Source organism: Ornithodoros turicata, chromosome 6 (genome assembly GCF_037126465.1).
Source record: "Ornithodoros turicata isolate Travis chromosome 6, ASM3712646v1, whole genome shotgun sequence".
Classification (NCBI taxonomy): domain Eukaryota; kingdom Metazoa; phylum Arthropoda; class Arachnida; order Ixodida; family Argasidae; genus Ornithodoros; species Ornithodoros turicata.
In genome coordinates this window covers 2,895,755-2,905,537 of record NC_088206.1, presented here as the reverse complement: position 1 = coordinate 2,905,537, position 9,783 = coordinate 2,895,755, and the positions used below count along the sequence as shown (strand labels likewise).

At 47.4% G+C, this 9,783-nt stretch overlaps 1 long non-coding RNA gene across 2 annotated transcripts in view; it reads right to left on the bottom strand.

The window, feature by feature from the left end:
- The window catches only part of LOC135398825 (uncharacterized), a 265,742-nt gene that overhangs the window by 78,394 nt on the left and 177,565 nt on the right, over positions 1-9,783 (bottom strand). The gene's annotated exons all lie outside the window — the stretch shown is intronic.

Genomic DNA, 9,783 nt, shown 5'->3' with positions numbered 1-9,783 from the left:
CGGTATAGCAGCGGATTCCTAATCTTGAATTCGTCATTGCAGTCTCTGTGATGTTACAATACCTTTTCTTTAGTGTCCGATAGCAAGAAGATGTAGCGAATGGTACCTGCAGAGGCACGGCTTGCTGGGTACAGCTAGAGTCCACTAAATAGGGAGCAGAGTAGAGACACTGAGCCCGCCATCTTGAGTCAGGCGCGGCTGCGTCGCCTAGCAACGGGACGCCAATCTCCGCCTTCTCCGGTGGAGAACAACGCGCAGTCGAGCCTGCTCGCAACCCAGGAAACCGGTTTTGCATGGAGGTGACTCAACATGGACGGCCAGTTCTTGGAAGGAGAAACCACGTGACACGATCGGTCCAATCGCGGACACCGAACGGCGGCTCCGGCGATACGGAACGCGATACTCTGCGCCCCTATTTAGGGACTCGAGGTACAGCATCTGCGCTCTTTGGTTGCAGCGCCAGTGTCACGCTTAAAGAGATTACGAACTACTTTACGAACTACTACTAAGAGACTACGTTCCTTCTTTTGAGTTGTTATAATAGCTGTTTGTAACTGAAGTCTTACGTGTGGCGGGCGAACGGTTTTCTAACGAGAGCTTGTAAACGAAGTAGGCGAAGATAAAACGCAAGACACCGCGCCACGGCGAGTGCTGATAGGAGGGCCGTGAGGAGATAATTTGACAGTGTGCAAGGCTACGTCACCCATGACGTCACCGTTCCCCGCATGGTATGCGGGGAATCTTCGACCTCATTCTCTATTGGCGCGACGCTCCTGTCTCCGAGCCGTGTGCACACTTGAGCACTGCACGCGGGCCTGAATTTACCGTCCCGACCCGGGCCCGCACCCGAAGCCACGGAGGCTTAGCCGACCTGAGCCCGACCCGGCTGCCGAAAACCCGGCCGAGGCCCGACTCGCAGCTGCATAGGAGGATGTGTAATGCGAAACGTCCAACAGGTTCTATCTACACTGTACACAGTAAACAGCGTAAACCACACATACTTGGAACGCGCAAGCGGTGCGTTTGATGCGGTTTTTGCTTGTAACAACACGTGGCCGTCGAGTCTAGTGTCCCTGTCCACGGTGCACGCCGTATAGTGAGGGCACTATGCTCAACAAGACGGAGGCAGGGGCGGATTTAAGGGGGGGGGGCGACCGCCCCCCATACGGCTGTGTCCCCGATGTAAAAACCCTATCTCCTGGATGATGCTGTACCGCAAAGCACGAAATTTCCTTAAGAGCGCCCCCCCCCCCCCCCCCTGATAGACCCTTAAACCCCTGGACGGAGGAAGGACCTAGGCACATGGTTGCTTGGTTTTCCAAAACGAATGTTGAAGATTAAATAATTGCAAAAGAATGGCTCACAAAAGCACGGCCCGACTGAGGCTCGAGAACCCTCGGATTGAACCCGAGGCCACCGTCAAAACGACTTTGGGGCCTGCGATTTCGGTCCGTGGACCGGGCTCGGGCTTTCGGGCCAGCCCGGCCATTTTGCGGTGTACACAAAACGCAAGGAGTTCTCCCGGAGGAAGAACGTGTAGGAAAGGTCCAGAGCCGATATCTATACACCGCGAGTGGTTAAAAGGCGACGGGAAAATTTCACCGAGGAACATTCTCGGATACGAGTTTCTCGCAACCTTGGATGAACCGTTTTCAGAAGAAAAAAAAAAAGGATGGGGTGCTCGAGAAAATTCATAGTCCATTTGAGAATAGAAAACTACGGGCTCGAATCCCCACGCCGACCATGCTGTGCGGGATTTTTTACGGTGTTTTCCGGCAGATTTTCCCGACGGATATTGTCAGAGTTCCCTCTGAAGTCGGCCCGGTCTTTGTCTTCCTGCTGCTCTTCTCCATCTGTCCAAGCGCCACGTCCGTACATGGCTCACTGCCACAGCTATTCACGGAATAGACACGATACTTGCGCACATAAAACACGTTCTATTACAGCCGTAACGACTAATAGGCAAACTATGCACCGAGACAACGATGCCTTACGGCACCGAACGTCAGACACCAAAATAGAACAGACACTTCAAAGGGAGCCAGTGTAACGGAAGTCTTCAAAGGGACCCCGTTAAAGGGAAGATCAGGAACAAAACTCTCATCATGATCCGAAATGCAGGGGTTAATTAAGGCCCTTATATTAGGGAGCCGCTTCTGAAACAAGAGAGTGGTCAATGGCAGAAGCGGACTTTGCTTCCGGCTCGCAGGCCCCAGCAACGATATCTTCCGCGATGGGCTTTTTCTCAACAGACTTTCTTCGCGCCGTCACGTGCGAAATTCATCAGCGACGACGGGAGAGTTATTACGGCGAGGCTTAGTACCTTTTCCCTCTTCTTCTTCTTCTTCTTTTTTGGTTCCTTACGTGATTCGAGTTTTTGTCATTTTGCCGCTGGAACGATTGGATGCTTAATGACCACGGTGATGAAATCACAGAGTTATCTCGCGAGGCGCGGACAAGGTTCTCAACAAGTGAGGGACACAGATAGATGAAGCGTGACTTTATTTTCTTATTTTTTAAATCTATAACCTGTTTCATCCTTTAATATTTGCCTTTGGTTATTAATTTAGTAATTAATTTTACTCACTAGATGAAAATGATTACGAAGTCCTGCATTTTCCCGTGTGGGGTAACCGCGTATTAACTTAAACTGCTTCTGGTTATGTGCAAGACAACATTTTTCGCACTTCAGTAAATGTAAATAAATGTATGTTTTTAACAACTGTATCACCCCTCATGATCATTTTTATGAAAAGTAACTGTAATGAAACTACGTTACTTTCTCTCAGTATCTGTAACTGTAACTAGTTACTCGACCAAGAAAGGAACTACAACTGCAACTTAGTTACTATTTTTGGCAGATAAACTGTAACTGTAACTCAGCTACATTTTAGAAGTAACTTACCCAAGACTGCTTTCCTGAACGTTCGTATGCGCCACTTCAATATACATGCACTAACATATTAGGCGTCGCGCTTCTCTTAAAGAAGCGCTGAAATAGCATTGAGCATTGCTCGAAACGCTGCTTATTTAATCAAGCAGTCTATCAGCAATTCAGTTTACAAACGACATCCCGAAAAATGCGCCTTGCGTGGGGCGACGTGCTCTGTGGAGTCGATTTCATGCCTTCTTGTAGGAAGTGTCGTGGGACCAGCGCGTAGCGGGCAGCCTTAAACGAGGCTCCCATCATGTCCAATCCTCCTGACGGAGTGACGTCGAACTCATGCACTCATTCTCTAACGGCTCTCTGAAGGAGTTGGGGGTAGCGCGCCAGGATCAAACACCTACGATCATCGTGTCTTCTGGTGAAACCAGTCGCACCCAGATGCGAAAAATGTATGCAGGGGTCTTTCAACGCTGCATTAACATATATTTAGTAGATCATGTGAAAATTGACTAAAACATAACAATGATGGGAGGCGCCTTTCAGGTTGAGGACGTCTATGACCTATACATCCACACTCTTAAAAATGAACTTCACCGCATAGCACGCTCCTAGCCAACCATAATCTGGAATGATATCGTTATCTGCCCTGATTTGTTGAAAACGGGAGGCGTACGCCTTTTCTGTGACAATTATGAACAGCATAAGTGTCACAAAAAGGCGTACGCCTCCCATTTTTAACAAATCAGGGCAGATAACGATATCATTCCAGATTATGGTTGGCTAGGAGCGTGCTATGCGGTGAAGTTCATTTTTAAGAGTGCAGACGCGCAACACAAAGCTGTAACCGGCATGCTGCGTATTTCAGCGCGGAAAAACGCGGCGTAGTACGCCGGGCGCAAAATTTCGCGCCGAAAACCGGTTTCCAGCGTATCAGCTTCCGGTTCCGTAGCCCATAGAAACCATGTGTTTTTATTTCGACGCTGCATCCACCTGTTGTATGGTCGTCGTGGAGAGCCTCTAAAAAACGCTTGTCATACCTCAAGATAACGAAAGGTAGGGGAAGGTGCTTGCTGTTGGGATATTAGAAGTAAATAATACCGAAACGTATTGAAGAGGGCCATGCGGGAAGAAATTTAAACGACACTTGATTACTCAGCGTTCCGTGACAGAGGCCGTTTGCGCACCTTGCTGAACCAGTTCACTTTCAACAAGAGATAAACTGATGTTCTGAGGCTGGAACAACATAGAAGGGACAGATACAAACAAAGCCTCAAATTGCCTAAGAAATCAACGATGAAAGATGAAAGTCACTGATGAAAGTCACTTTCATCGTTGATTTCTTAGGCAATTTGAGGCTTTGTTTGTATCTGTCCCTTCTATGTTGTTCCAGCCTCAGAACATCAGTTTATCTCTTGTTCAACAGGTGCCGCTTGCGTCGATTTCCGTCGTATGAATGTGTGTATGAGTGAGCAAAAAATGTAAGAGTGAAAGGCGGGTGAGTGAGAGTGAGTGGCTGGTTTGTCGTCCCTTCAGATGACGCACCCCGAAAGTCGCTGGAGAGGCGTGTTAGCTTAGCTCAATTGGTAGAGCCCTGGACCGGTGATCCAGAAGATGTGGGTTCGATCCTTACAGCTGGTTAACCTTTTCGGTGACTTTCATCTTTCACAGTTCACTTTCTTCTTGCTTCCTAATCGCTTCTTCTCGCACCGAAATCTCATTCCTGTAGCAAATAAATATAAATATATATTACGTGCGTGTTCTAGTATGTTCTGCTTTAGTGCATATTACACATGTTGTGGCAACACTGCGCGTCATTTTTTTTCCCTCGACGAGTTCCCCGTTTCACGACGTGCACTTGATCCATACGGTTTGGCCCGCGTGGTTTCGCAGGAGCGTTTTACGCCCTGAAATACGCCCCATGCGGCTCCAGCTTAAAGGCCGACCACATGGTGCGTAATCCAGCGCGCAACACGTTGCGTCAAACGCCCAGCGTAAAACTTGCACACACGCACAGAATCTGTTTTCTGTACGTGAAACAGCGCGTCAGGAGGGCTCTGAATTTCACGCCGCGCGTAAGAATGGCGCATGCGCAGTAGCCATTCGAACCAAAAAAAACCGCCAGCGCATCACGCGGATTGAGCAGAAAAAGAAGTGTTGGCATGGGGCTCGGGCGGTTTCTCGCGTTCACGCAGTGCCTCATGTTTAAAAGACCACGTGGTCCGCTCTGCATATTCGGGATCCGCGTATCACGCGCGCACACTCTTAAAAATGAACTTCACCTCAAAGCACGCTCCTAGCCAACCATTATCTCGAATGATATCGTTATCTGCTCTGATTTGTTGAAAACGGGGGGCGTACGCCATTTCTGTGACACTTATGCTGTTCATAATTGTCACAGAAAAGGCGTACGCCCCGTGTTTTCAACAAATCAGGGCAGATAACGATATCATTCGAGATAATGGTTGGCTAGGAGCGTGCTATGCGGTGAAGTTCGTTTTTAAGAGTGCAGTTTTCACTCAACGTCGGCCTTTAGACAAAAACAGTGAGCACTTTCCTAGCTCTAACGCCCTCAGACGTATGCTTGGTTAACGTTACGGTAACTAACTCATCATCACGTTGGCTGCCACGAGATGAAGCCTAAACCTTCCACAACGGAGGCCCGAAAAAAAAAAAAAACGTCTAAGGAAGTTTGAGCTGATGTGAATAAGATTGCGGGGGAAGTTTTTTTCTATGAGAAACTTGAGCGCTGGGCAGAAACAGAATGGGCTGACATGTGTGCTCCATTCCCTCTCAGATTTCACTTGTTTAAGGCGGTTGAATTACCGAACCGGATTATTTTATCCTTCGGGCGTACGCGCGCTATATGCTCGTACTACTTTGTTATTCACAGAAATAGGAAATTGACAATGGGCTCAAATTACCCATTCAAAAAACGGTTCTTAAAACGCGGCTTAAAGCCACTGGCGGCACTATGGAGGGTATGCGTCAACCGGTGTTAGAGCTCCTTGCGTCCTCCCACCCCAAAATAATGGGTCCTTTTTCTTACCAGTCGATACACGATATATATATAATATAATCATACCCCACGCAGAAACAACAAGCATTACGGCAGAAATTGGTGTGCAGGTTGTCATTGAAATGGGATAGGACTCCCAGTACGTATCACAGTTATGAGCACATTCTGCGTAAACTTGATATTTCTACCCTTGCTAGTCGCAGAAAACTTCGTGACTGTTTTTTTTTTTTTTTTCGTAATATCATTCGTGGTATTTTTCGATGTCCTGAACTCTTGTCATCCATTAGCTTTCGTTTACCTGCGCGCGCACTTAGATGTCGTCTTGTTTTCTATCCCCTCTCCGATAATAACCTAGGGCCGACCAATCGGTCCATATGGTTTTACTAAACGAACTTTCATCCAACTATTCTGTTCACAGCTTTGCGTCTCGTAGTGTTTACTGCTGATATGTTAAACATCGACTCTTTAGAAGTTTTTGTGTAATTTTCTACTTGTTGTTTCTACGTTGGTTTATTAGTCTTAGTCGGTTGTGCGTTACCCTGCTACTTACGTGGTTTACTATTTTCATTCTTCTTTCTGTTATTGCTATCGTTATTATTATTTGCGCCTTATTTCTAAGTTGTATATCCTGTTTGTTGCACCATTTTCTACACCTCCGTGGTTGCTTTTGGGTCGCCTTACCAAATATAAACATAAATAATTACGTAAATTAATTTCGCTTAATTAATTAATTAATTAATTAATTAATTAATTAATTAATTAATTAATTACAAAACAAAAACTAGTTTGAGTATCCTTACACCACTGGTAACACTATGCAGTGCGCCTTTTTGGTGTGCTACGCACCATTTTTTTTTTTTGAAAAGTTTGTCTCATCTTTCGTGAAGCACCCTGTATATGAAATTGCTTGTTCCATGGTCAACTCCAGCTTGCCAACTACCTGCCCTAATAGCATTGCTCACCTTTCTGGACACTGTAAGACTTAAGCCGTCACTGAGGGGCTCATCGTCATATTCTCACAAAGACGCGGAGTCGGCTTTTGCTGGTTTGACTACAGTCAAACTCCTTTATAGCGAACACCTTTTTAACGAAAATACCACTACAGCAAATTTTTTTGCGGTCTCGCTGGAGCCCTATAGGTCCAATAATGGACATCCTTTTTAACGAAAATACCTTTACTGCGAATTTTTTTTGCTGTCCCCTGAGTTTCGTTGTAAAGGAGTTTGACTGTATAGGACTCCTGAATACTGGCGCCCTCTATATATATATATATATATTGTCAAGACAACAATGTCGTCTGCTACGATATCTGCCATCTTGAAGTCCACGTGCTTGGATAACAGAGCTGTATCTATACACATATACTACGCATTTGGCTGTACACTACGCTGTAGTTCACCATAACTACGCTTTCGAGCTGTCTACATAAAGAGCAGGGGGCTTAATCGCTTCATCGTCGTTACGGTCGTTACAAGCTAACGAACGGCGGGAAATTCAAAGGTGGGCACGTGACACATTGCGCATGACGTGTACCACGGCCTTCACGTATCGCGCGAAGAGCGGCGTGCACGTGTTTTATCACGTGCCCACCTTTTTAAATTTCCCGCCCGCCTTTTTGAATTTCCCGCCACTCGTTAGCTTGTAACGACCGTAACGACGATGAAGCGATTAAGCCCCCAGATCAGGTTCGAAGAAGTCGATGAAAGCGGATCCTAGCATCCCGGCATGGTGGATTCGAAATAGGGGTTTGGTGGCGTTCGCTTCTGCAAAGGGTGACTCCTCGACCCAGGCCGGTTCCAAAGAACAATATTTGCTAGATAGTGCACGTTATATATACGTACGTCCATTTTTAAACCGATCTCAAAGCAATAGAAGGAAGTCGAAGGTCAGGTCAACCTCCATTCCAAGAACACCTGGAATGCCACGACACTGACCTACCCCCCATAAAAGGTTACATCAAAATAAATACGCCACTCACTCCGCGGACGTGGAATCGATATAGAGGAATGACAAAAAAAAAAAAAAGGAAGAAAAGTTCTCGACTGACGAGAGTTCCCCCATTGCTTCCGTTCTCCGCGTTCTTTCATATATCGGCGACCGCCCTCCCTCTGTTTGTTGGGAGCTGATGATAAATTCGTGGACCAAGTCATGCGTAAGAGACAAAGAAAATCGTAAGGGGCATAAACGAGGAAAGGACTGGGGGAAGGGGGAGGAGGGAAACCAGGGCCTCTTCTTCGGTAAGACAACAGTTTCTCGGCTTCTCTGCCACTATGTTTCCGGCTTCTGATAAAGGGAAAAAAATGGGAAGGTATAGATTTTGTGTAGTCCTCATCTTAAAGTGCTCTACTATTGCTCGGGGGGGGGGGGGGGGGGGCTTAACCCACTTAAGACGTGGGTTTGTTGTCCGTGCAGTGTCCATGCATTGTGGGATTGTGTTGAGCAATAAACTTAGCGTACAGCGTCCATGCATTCCTGACTGCCGGACACAACCTTGACCTCGTACCATTGGCGAAGTGGACGAGTGGATACAGAGGACAACTCACTTCCACGCTCGCCTTTCATAGTACGCCCCGTTCTTCCTGATTTCCCACTTCCTCCTCTACACCCGAGACCTTCCGATGAGGACGATCACGAGTTTATACGTCACAATATGATGACAGAAGTTAGTACAGTAGAGGTTACCTCCGCCTATAGCCTAAATAACGTTTGCGTCCTCTCTCTCTCTTTCACAACGTGGACGCCTGGCATATGCAATGTGCACTCTTAAAAATGAACTTCACCGCATAGCACGCTCCTAGCCAACCATTATCTCGAATGATATCGTTATCTGCCCTGATTTGTTGAAATCACGGGGCGTATGCCTTTTCTGTGACAATTATGAACAGCATAAGCGTCACAGAAATGGCGTACGCCCCCCGTTTTCAACAAATCAGGGCAGATAACGATATCATTCGAGATAATGGTTGGCTAGGAGCGTGCTATGAGGTGAAGTTCATTTTTCGTCGAGACTGGGAGGTACCCGGGTTCGAATCCCGGTGCCGGCTGTGCTGTCTGGGGTTTTTCCTGGGTTTTCCTCAGACGCTTTCAGACATATGTCGGCACAGTTCCCTTAGAAGTCGGCCCAGGACGCACATTCCCCCAGGGCGTGAGTCGTGACGTTGCCCACATACGTGAGGCCGACAACGGCAAGCCACCACCACCACCACCACCACCATCATCATTTTTAAGAGTGTGAGCGCCTTGGACACACCTGCAGCAACATCATTCTTTCTCTGCAGCCCGGGAAGGAATACCGAAGCGGATGGTAGAGCGACGGTCCCAGGTGGAGTTGAACGCGCCTGGGACTCAATTTGAAAACGTGGCAGGTAAGGCTTCAGCTGTTGAACGCAGGACCAGAACTTGTTATTCCTGCGGCGGGAAAGCTTCAGTAATAAACGGATGCCGCCGGCTATGAGCCAACAAACGGAGACAGCGGCGGCTCGTCTCTATAAAGGCGCTGGATAACAAGCGGAGTCTCTCGCGCTTCCGCCATGACCAAGCAAGTATCCGCTGGTCTTGGCACGCTCAGACCACGACCTACTAGATTATAACGACCACGTCACAATCAGAAAACCCTATGAGGAGCCTGTCCGCACGATCCGCCAGGGGCGCTACTGATCGGCACAACACGATTGGACGATGGAAATTTGAATTCTGAACGCGCAGAAGCGTGTGTACGACTACCGTAGCAGACGACAGCGATAGCTCCTATGAAAACGCGTAGAATGATGATGATAATCAACCTCAGAATGAAACATCTGTGGAACGTCCACCGCTTGTACAGAAATACTAAGGTAAGCTGAAGTACAAAGTATTGGAGATGTTGAGGAAGCAATAACTG